Source organism: Moschus berezovskii, chromosome 6, assembly GCF_049115385.1.
Source record: "Moschus berezovskii isolate FMDL1 chromosome 6, NW_MosBer_1.0, whole genome shotgun sequence".
Taxonomy (NCBI): Eukaryota; Metazoa; Chordata; class Mammalia; order Artiodactyla; family Moschidae; genus Moschus; species Moschus berezovskii.
The window spans coordinates 109,539,231-109,549,535 of NC_142465.1; the positions used below are offsets into that span (position 1 = coordinate 109,539,231).

The window sequence follows — 10,305 nt, forward strand, 5'->3', positions numbered from 1 at the left end:
TCTGGAAAATGATTTTTCTTTAATATGCATGCTGCAGGTCAGGCAGAAAGAGGAAGGACAGAGCAGACAGCTCTCTGATGGGACGATGGGAGCCGGACAGCTGGGTCAACGTTCTTTATTCGCGAGCTCAAGCCCCATGGCTTCCTGGGTCTGGTACTGCGATGCCTCTCTGCTTCACCCTGTGTCTCTGCTTTGAATTCAAGTGAAACCGCCATGTGGAAGACAAACTACAAAGTTTTAGGGGGGAAATAAGCACCAACTTTTAGCTGCTGCTGGGTCTGTATCCTTAAAAATTCCCTCCGTGCTCCATGAATTTCAACATGTAGTTTATCTTTTTTGTTCCGTAAAACATGAGATGCAACTTTAATGGCCTAACCCCAAAAAGATAACCAGACAGCCATCAAACATTCAGCAGCATTCCAAATAACCTTTTGCCGCAGCCTGCCTTCTACGGGGCCATGTGGATGTCAGACGCACACAACCGGAGTCACGCTGACATAGCTGGCATGCCTGGACCGCAGTGGAATCTCGGGGGTACCAATCAGAGGCCAGAGAGAAGCCATTGGCCAGAGGAAACAATGCCAGCGTGTTCACATTTCTGCAGAAGGAGCGGTGTTGATGGTGATGGGATTGACAATTGCAGCCAGAGGGGTCTGTGACCCCGAAGCAGGATGGACACACACATCAGTGGTGCTGGCACGAGGCAGAAGCATTCCGAGGCTTAGGTCATAGCCCCATCCTTCTTCTCGTGATCCCCAACCAGAACAATTAAGAAGACAGCAGATATGCCCTAAAAATACTTCCTGCCTGGAATGCCCTTCCCTCTTCAGGAGTTTGAGAAATCCAGAATGGATGATAATGACCCAAATTCATTCAGCGCTTACCTCTACCAGACAGTGTGTTGGGCATTTAACAAATAATTCATTTATTTCTCCTTACTCCGTGGTTGGTAATGTGGCCTGCAATGCAGGAGACGTAAGAGACAGGTTCGATCCTTGGGTTGGAAAGTTCCCCTGGAGGAGGAAATGACAACTCACTCCAGTATTCTTGCCTGGAAAATCCCACGGACAGAGGAGCCTGGCAGGCTACAGTCCATGTGGTCCCAAAGAGTCGGATACAGCTGAACGACTGAGCATGCACTCAATGGTGAGGGGTGTGTGTGTGTGTGTGTGTGTGTGTGTGTTTTGTCCAACTCTTTGGAACCCCATGGACGTTGCCTCCCATGTTCTGTTCACCAGATTCTCCAGGCAAAAATACTGGAGTGGGTTGCCATTCCCTTCTCCATGGGATCTTCCCTACCCAGGGATCAAACCCTGGTTTCCTGCATTGCAGGCAGATTCCTTACCATCTGAGCCACCAGGGAAGCCTATGATGAGGTACTTTGCATAATCCCCTCTTTAGGAAGGAGGGAACTGAGGCTAGGAAGGAGTAAGAAATTTACCCAAATTCCATAACCAGTAACTGGCAGAGTTGTGGACTTGAACCAGTCTTTCAAAAGCAAAGCCCCAAAGCTGACCCTAGCACTCAAAGCCATGTGGCAAGTCCACACATTTTGTGGCACCCATGGCAGCCACCCTCCCCAATGGAGGAGGTCTGTGTATTTATCGGGTGGAGAAAAATCCTTCAAGGGACTCTTTTTCCTCCCCTGGTTTCCTGGGGATCAAGCAGGCATGCTTAAACATGCTGTTGCTTGAATCCTGGTTTATCTCAGGACCCCTGGCTCAGCCTGGCAAGGGGTGCCCTGGACGGGGTCACTTCTGGGGTGAGGGGTGAGTTGCAGACATTTTATATCTCTCTTGAGTTTGGTCATCACTCTTCTATCCAGACTTGATCAGCCTTTCTTTTTTTCTTCCTTTCAAGATTCTTCTTCTTGGGACTTCCTGGTGGTCCACTGGTTAAGACTTCACCATCCAATGCAGGGGTGAGAGTTTGCTCCCTGGTGGGGGAGCTGAGATCCCACATGCCTCGGGGCCAAAAAACCAAAACAGAAGACAGAAGCAATATTGTAACACATTCAACAAAGACTTTAGAAGCGGTCCATATAAGAAATACTAAAGAAAAAGTTTCTTTTTTTTTTTAAATGCTATAAACTTTAATGTGACTTCAGTTCAGTTCAGTTCAGTTCAGTCGCACAGTCCTGACTGACTCTTTCAGTTCAGTTCAGTTCAGTCGCTCAGTCGTGTCCGACTCTCCGCGACCCCATAAATCACAGCACGCCAGGCCTCCCTGTCCATCACCAGCTCCCGGAGTTCACTCAAACTCATGTCCATCGAGTTGGTGATGCCATCCAGCCATCTCATTCTCTGTCGTCCCTTTCTCCTCCCGCCACCAATCTTTCCCAGCATCAGGGTCTTAAATTACGGCACTACCTCACTAACACAGACCCATTAGCAGGCGGCATCTCCTATGGTCGTCCAACACTTTAGGGAAGTAGGTGCTATGATTACTCCTATTATAAGAAGATGAAGAAACTGGGGCTCAGAGAGGTTAAATGATGTCTCCAGGATGCCTGATTAACCACCATCCCAGCCAGACCCTACACTAACAGGGCCCTCACTCTGCACAAGGCACCGTTCAATACTTCTTTTATAGTAACTCCTCCAGCTTTCACAACAGCACCGTGTAGGGGCACTGTTATCCCCTTTTAACAGATGGGGAAACTGAGGCTCAGAATGTGCATGTCACTCGCCCAGGCTCACCCTGCTGGTGAGTGGTGGAGTGTGTATTTGACTCCTGATGTCTTGTGATGCAATAGGAAGGCATTTCTCCGTTTGGATTTTGTTTCTCCCTGGACATCTCCTGCGAGGGAGGGCCCAGGGTGGGATGCCAGGGTTCTGAGAATAGTCTCTGAGCTGAGCTGGGACGGGGTGCCAGGGACAGCCGCGTCTCTGCAGCTCCAGAGATGGGGAGGGCGGAGGGGAGGGTGATGAGACAGCAGCCGCAAGACTGGGGTTGGGCCAGGGACGGCCTCAGAGCCCACTGGCGGGTTGGCACCCCTGAGCTGGGCTGAGTGCCAAGTGTGGCTTCGAGGGGACCAGACGAACATGGTCCTCGGGAGACAAGAAAGCTGGCGGGGGTGGGCTGGCATGACCTCAGCCTTCAGATCTGAGAAGGGCTGTTCTGTGGACGAGGGGATATAGGAAGCGGCTCTCCCAAGAGCCAGGCAAGTAAAAGTAGATTTCTGTTTGGGCAGCAGCAGTGGGATTTCAGGGAGAAAGAGAGACATCCTCCACAGTGTACAATGCCTGACCGTGATAGAGGGTGGCTGTGGGACCTCGCCCAGTGAAGTGGCCTCTAGACAGAGGAGGTAGGCCACCCCAAAGCTGGCCTCTTTGTTGTCTCTGCCCCTAACCTTCTGAAACCCCATCCATTCTTTAAGGCCTTGGTTCCACTGCCACCTCCTCCATGAGCCCTTCCTGACTGACCAGCACCCGCATACCCATAGAATTCACAGTTCTGTCCTGAGGGTACAAAGCCTAGGTTCTCTGAGGTCCAGGCCAGTCCACACTCCTTGAGGGCAGGGGTCCCCAGAGGGCTGAGGTTCAGACTGGGTGATAAAAGCCTCAGACACTCTGAAAGCCATTTAGTCAGTCTGGGGAACTGTCTCCCCAGTAACCCCATTCTGATGGCAAACATACCCTCCCCAGCATCCATCTGGCCTTGGGCATTGGAGGTCTTGCTGGTGCCTTGTCTCCTGGCCACAGCAACTTCTTGCACTAATGCACCTCTCAGATGTTCACAAGAAACTTACGGAAAACTTGGCATGTACCAGACACTGTTTCCAGGGATTCAGTTCAGTTCAGTTCAGTCGCTCAGTCGTGTCCGACTCTTTGCGACCCCAGCATGCCAGGCCTCCCTGTCCATCACCAACTCCCGGAATTCACTCAAACTCATGTCCATCGAGTCGATGATGCCATCCAGCCATCTCATTCTCTGGCGTCTCGTTCTCCTCCTGCCCCCAATCCTTCCCAGCATCAGAGTCTTTTCCAGTGAGTCAACTTGTCACATGAGGTGGCCAAAGTATTGGAGTTTCAACTTTAGCATCAGTCCTTCCAATAAACACCCAGGACTGATCTCCTTTAGAATGGACTGGTTGGATCTCCTTGCAGTCCAAGGGACTCTCAAGAGTCTTCTCCAGCATCACAGTTCAAAAGCATCAATTCTTTGATGATCAGCTTTCTTCACAGTCCAACTCTCACATCCATACATGACCATGGGAAAAATCATAGCCTTGTTTAGACAGACCTTTGTTGTCTAACGTCTCTGCTTTTTAATATACTATCTAGGTTGGTCATAACTTTCCTTCCAAGGTGTAAGCGTCTTTTAATTTCATGGCTGCAGTCAGCATCCGCAGTGATTTTGGAGCCCCCCAAAAATAAAGTCTGACACTGTTTCCACTGTTTCCCCATCTATTTCCCATGAAGTGATGGGACCAGATGCCATGATCTTAGTTTTCTGAATGTTGAGCTTCAAGCCAACCTTTTCACTCTCCTCTTTCACTTTCATCAAGAGGCTTTTATTAGCTGGTTTAATCCACCCAACAACCCTGCAAGTCTGTGTTACTATTACTGCCACATTACATAGTAGGGATTGGAGGCCCCAGTCCTCAGCAGCTAAGGACCCAATTGGTACTGGATACACCACAGTGTTGAAACCCTGGGCAGGTGTCAGAGTCTGGGATTTGTCTCCTTCTTGTTCTCAACAAGACATTGTCAAGGATGTTCTTTCCTTTGTACCTCCTGCAGCCCTTAGCAAATGTCCCTGCAGAGTAGTTGCTCAAGAAACATTGGCTTACTGATTGTTCAAAGACTCTTCTAGTCTGCTTTTCCAGTGATCTGTGAGTTTGGGTGCTGTTTTTATTTTTGGCCATGCTGTGTGGTTTGTGCTTACCCTTAGCAGTATCGCCTGGAGTCCTAACCACTGGACCACCAGGAAATTCCTGCGTTCAGGTGCTTTTGAGAGGACACAATAGTATTGTGTCCTTTCTGGACAAAAGCCAGGTACTCCTTGGAAGAAGTGAGAGATTTCCGGGCATTTTTGCAAGTCTTCAGGGTAACTGTGACACACACACACACACACAATAAATATATATATGTATTTGGTCTTTGTCCCCAGTTTTGGAATTTCCCAAGTGATAGGAGTGTCTTTTGTTCTCATGAGGCCACTCGCAGGGGGGGCTCCCTAGAGAACTTCAGGATGGGGCTAGTCACAAAAGAGACCAAGGTTAGAGGGTTGGAACTTTGGGTCCCATCCCCCCTCCTCCTGATGGGGGAGGAGGCTGGGGATTCAGTTCATCACCCATGGCCGATGCCTTAACCAACCACGCCTGCGAAGGCAATGCAACCCAGCTCCACGGAGGCAGAAGGTTCCATGCTTGGGACCCTTCCAGACCACACCCTCTGTACATCTTCATCTGATTGCCTGTTTGGCTCCTTTATCCTATCCTTTATGTATATGCTGAGTCGCTTCAGTGGTGTCTGACTCTGCGACCCCATGGCTCCTCTCTCCATGGGGTTCTCCACGCAGGAATTCTGGAGTGCTTTGCCATGCCCTCCTGTAGGAGATCTTCCCCACTCAGGGATCAAACCCAAATCTCTTAAGTCTCCTGCATTGGCAGTTGGGTTCTTTACCACTAGTGCCACCTGGGAAGCCCAGTATGGTTTATTAATAAACCAGTAATAGTGTGTAAATTGTTCCTGAGTTCTGTGAGCTGTTCTAACAATGATCAAACCCCAGGAGGAGGCTGTGAGAACCCCTGAATTTATGGCCAGTTGGTCAGGAGTCCAGATGGCACCCCATCTGAGCTGGGCAAGTCTTGTTGGCTGAGCTCTTCACCTCAGGGTCTGTGCTAAGACCCTGTGGTCACTGTCAGAACCAAATTGACTTGTCAGAACCCCAGTTGGCATCAGGAGAGTTGGTTGGCATGGGGATAAAGCCCACATATTTGGGGTCACAAGTACAGTAAATGAACGCAGTCCATCGTGGCAGAGAAAAATGGGAAGACAGCCCACGTCAGTTGATTGATAGACTCAGCCAAACCAGACCATTGTGTAAACTGCTCTCTTGTCCTCCACTTGTAGGAGGATATATGATGAAACTGGCTCCTATGAGGATTGATGTTGAACATCAATCTTCCAGAAGATGCCCGGCAGACTGGACTTGATCTCTACCCGCTCTGCCTACATCTCCAGTCCAGGGCAGTCAGACCTGATGCTTGGCGGTGACCTGAAATCATAAGAAACCTCTCACCAAGCTCACCAAGAAGGTAGTATTTGTTCCTCTGTAGTGGTTAAGCTAGGAAAGCAGACGCCTGGCTTTGAGTGTTTTTTTGTTTTTTTTTGTAATGAGATTTGAAACCTAAAGGATTTTTTTTTTTTTTTCAGATTATCCTTAAGCTCTTAGAAATGAAGTTTGGAAGAACTTCTCCAGACTCTGTAGGTGTTGGTTAATGGACCTTAACAAACAGATCGAAAAGCCAGGAAGAAATTGAGGCAGAAGGCACACGCTTCACCAAAATATGTTATACCGACCCAGACACTTTCCCGTGGTGATTCTTTAAACTGAGAGCATTTCGGATACACTGTAAATGGCTTCGTTCACTTGAAAGTGAGATTTGTGTGTTCCATTCAGAGAACCTGGTGAAGTGTAATTGATTTTGAAATCCTCGAAGATCATATCATGTTCAAGCTGAAAGGAGCATTTCAGGCTCCTCTCCCCACTTTACAGGAGAAATGACACAGAAACCTGGAGATATGAAGTGATGGTGGCTGCACAAAGCTTTGTCCGCTGCAGGCCATCCAGTTTCCAGCATCCTCCCGAAACTGGGCAGCTTCTTCACATCCCGGCTACCTGACTGTCCCGGTTAGGACTCTCTACATGGTCCTCAGCTGCCCTCACGGATGCTTAATCGTTGATCCCCTTCTGGATTATTTTTGGTATTGTTTTCATGGAAAGTTTTCAGACATAAAGGTAGAGAATACAATATAAATAACTCCCATGTGCCCTCACCCAGCTTCTACAATTATTAACATATGGCCAACCTTCTTTTATCTATACCCAGCTCCAGATTCCACTCCTGCAATGAAGATTTTTAAAGCAAATCCAAACATCATGTGATACCATCTGTAAACACTCCACGTGCACCCATGGAAGAACTCTCTTATGTGTATATACCTACATATCTGCAATACGACGACTATAGCTAATAAAATGAACAGTAACCCAATATCCAATTTTCCCCACTGTTTGCCTGTTGCCCTAGCGATTGATCTGTTAGAATAAGGATGCAGTGGAAATTTGGGTCCCAGTACTCATTCAAAGTTCTTGCATGAGGTTGTTTGTTGAATGAGAGGAAATAAATTACATAATCAAGACGTGCACTGTGCCCTAAGTTGCTTATGTCACGTCTGACTCTGTGCGACCCTGTAGACTGTAGCCCGCCAGGTTCCTCTGTTCGTGGGATTCTCCAGGCAAGAATACTAGAGTGGGTTGTTATGCCCTCCTGCAGAGGATCTCCCCATCCTACGGATCAAACCCATGTCTTACATCTCCTGCATTGGCAGGCAGGTTCTTTACCACTAGCGCCACCTGGGAAGTCCTTAATAAAGATACTTTGTCATAATGATAGATCACAGTTACCTACGCCTTTACATTTCCTAAGCTTCTCTGACCCCTGACCTTCGTGTCAGATGGAATAGATAGGTATCATTTGCCTCCTGCAGAGATAACCAAGGCCTGGAGATGCTTCAGGATCCAATTAGTGGTCAAACTGAGACTTCCTGTTTCCTGATGACAACAAAGCCTTGTGATCACCTCCATCTCATCAAAATTTGAGCCTCTACTTTTAAAAAGTGAGGCTTAAGAGATTCTCACCCTCTTTGAAACACATTTTATGGAGAAGCTCCTGGAACCTTCACAGCAATCCTGCGATGTAAGGGCCTTCATTCTCACTCCACTGGAGCATCCCAGGCAGAGAGGTTGAGACATTTCCTCAGTTCACACAGTATCACCATTTAAACCTACCTCTGTCATTAACTAGTATGGGCTTCCCTGGTGGCTCCGATGGTAAAGAATCTGCCTGCAACTGCAGGAGACCCAGATATGATCCCTGAATCGGGAAGATCTCCTGGAGAAAGGAATCACTGCCCACTCCAGTATTCTTGCCTAGAGAATTGCATGGACAATCCATGGAGTCACAAAGAGTCAGACACAACTGAGCAACTAACACTCACTTTATTTTCAATTGATTACAAGGCAACTGTAATTTTCAGTGTTGAAAAGGCAATTCAATGAACTTTATCATTTTTCCCTTTTATTTTTTTTAAATAGAAAAATATTGATTAATTGGCTGTGTTGAGATCTGTGTTGCATCTTGAAGATCTTTCTTTGTGGCACGCGTAGGCCCAGTAGTTGCAGCCTGCAGGCCCACTTGCCCCGCAGCACGTGGGATCTTAGTTCTCAGTCCAGGGATTGAACCCGTGTCCTCTGCATTGCAAGACGGAGTCTTAACCACTGGACCACCAGGAACGTCCCTTTTTCCCTTTTAGAATGTGACTTTGATTTATGAAATAAAGTGCCGTTTAAAGTAATGCCGACTCTTCGGACATTTCATCAACGCGGAGGTGATTTTTCCTTTATCCAAGTTTTACACGACTCCCGACTCAATCATCAAGAGCTGAAAATAAATCCTAGACTGGGGACCTATCTGTCCCCACCTTCTGCAGCCGTGGGTAACATCGCAGAGTCCCTGCCATGGCCAGGCCCCGATTACTCTGTCCTGGGCCTTCAGGAGCAATCAAAGCCCTTTTTAGAAAATATTTCCTGGTCGTCTGTGGCCTTGGATGGACAGAGTTTTCCACTAGGCCTTTTTTTTTTTTTCCAGCCACACTGGCCCTTAAGAAGATGTTACTCAAGTCTCCACACCTACTTCAAACATTTTTAGGGGCCTTGGCTGGGGCTTCGGGTGCGACTGCCAGGAACCCTACAGGGGGTGGAGCCCCGACTTGGGGCCTAGCCTCTGTCTCGGGGCCCAGCGCCTGGGGGCCCACTGTCACTGGGGTGGCTTTCTCCCGGGGCCCCCACACAGCGTATTCTGGTCAGGCAGCTGCCCTGGCTGCTTCTCCCGCGTTTCTGTCCCTGGTAGGATAAACCCCTCCTCCCCTTCCCCTTTTTTTAAGGGCTTTCTCCCCAAGTCTGTCTGTCAGGGAACAGCTGTGCTCTGATATTAGATAGAATGTTTTCTGTGCTCACCGCGCGCCTAGGAACAAAAGGGTTTTAAGAACCCTGATAAATGAACAAGGTCCTTGGGAAGATGAAATGTTACCAGAGTTGTGAACAATTACAATCCTTGTGCATCTTGGAGGCTTTGGCCTCTGCAAAGCTGAGGGCCAGCCGGGCATTTGGTGGTGGAGCCTTGGAGACTGGGAGTTTTTTTCAGCCCCGTCTGGACCCAACATGGGAAAGTTGCTCAGAAGGTGGCCTTTTCACTGGCATCAAAGCCCCAGCTGCTTTCTCACTGCTGCTTGTCCGGGGCTGAGGCCCCACTGGGGTGGAGTGGGGCAGGTTCCAGGTATTCTGTGAGCACCGAGGCCACAGCTGGGCTTTCTGGTTTCTGAGATCTTCCAGGTGGAGGTGTTGGGGTCGTTTCCTGCCCTGAAGTGCGCCCAGCATCCCTGGTTACATGCTGCCCACCTGTAGGTTCCAGGCTGAGCCCTGGGCGGTGGCCTGTACCATCAGCAGAGGAGCTGGTGACATCTGAGTCCCTACCCTTGGCTTTCCAATGTGGAAAGTGAAGATTGGGGAAGTTAAGGAACTGACCCAAGGTCCTAGAAAGCAAGGGGTCAAGACAGCTTTTAAACCCAGATTTGGGGGATCCCAGGAAGGACAGGGAAGCCTGGCGTGCTGCAGTCCATGGGATCGCAAAGAATCAGACACGACTTAGGGGCTGAACAACAGCAAAAGAACCTTGGCTTCTTTGATAAAAGTGGCATCTCGGTGTCTGGCCACCCTGGCCAGACAGGGAGGGGTTCCTAGGCTATTCTGTGGTCCCACTTCCACAGAGGACTCCTTCTCACTGGATACTCTTTTTTCTTTCTTTTACATTTAATTTTTCAAAGAAATTTTTGTCTACTGAGTCCTTGCTGCTTTGCACGGGTTGTTCTCTAGTTGTGGCAAGAAAGTGCCATTCCTCTTCTCAGGCTTCTCGTTGCAGTGGCTTCTCCTGTTGCAGAGCAGGGCTCTAGGGCACGTGGGCTTTAGCAGTTGTGCACTTCCCGGCCCAGGGATTAAACCTACGTCCCCTGCAGT

General features: G+C 48.8%; 1 long non-coding RNA gene across 1 annotated transcript in view; it reads left to right on the forward strand.

The window, feature by feature from the left end:
- LOC129536391 (uncharacterized) overlaps positions 1-8,572 on the forward strand; it is a 30,926-nt gene extending 22,354 nt beyond the window's left edge. The window contains exons 2-3 of the long non-coding RNA XR_008681804.2: positions 6,081-6,265; positions 6,384-8,572. This is a non-coding gene — a long non-coding RNA (uncharacterized LOC129536391). The remainder of the gene's footprint in view (positions 1-6,080; positions 6,266-6,383) is intronic.
- Positions 8,573-10,305: the final 1,733 nt, after the last annotated feature.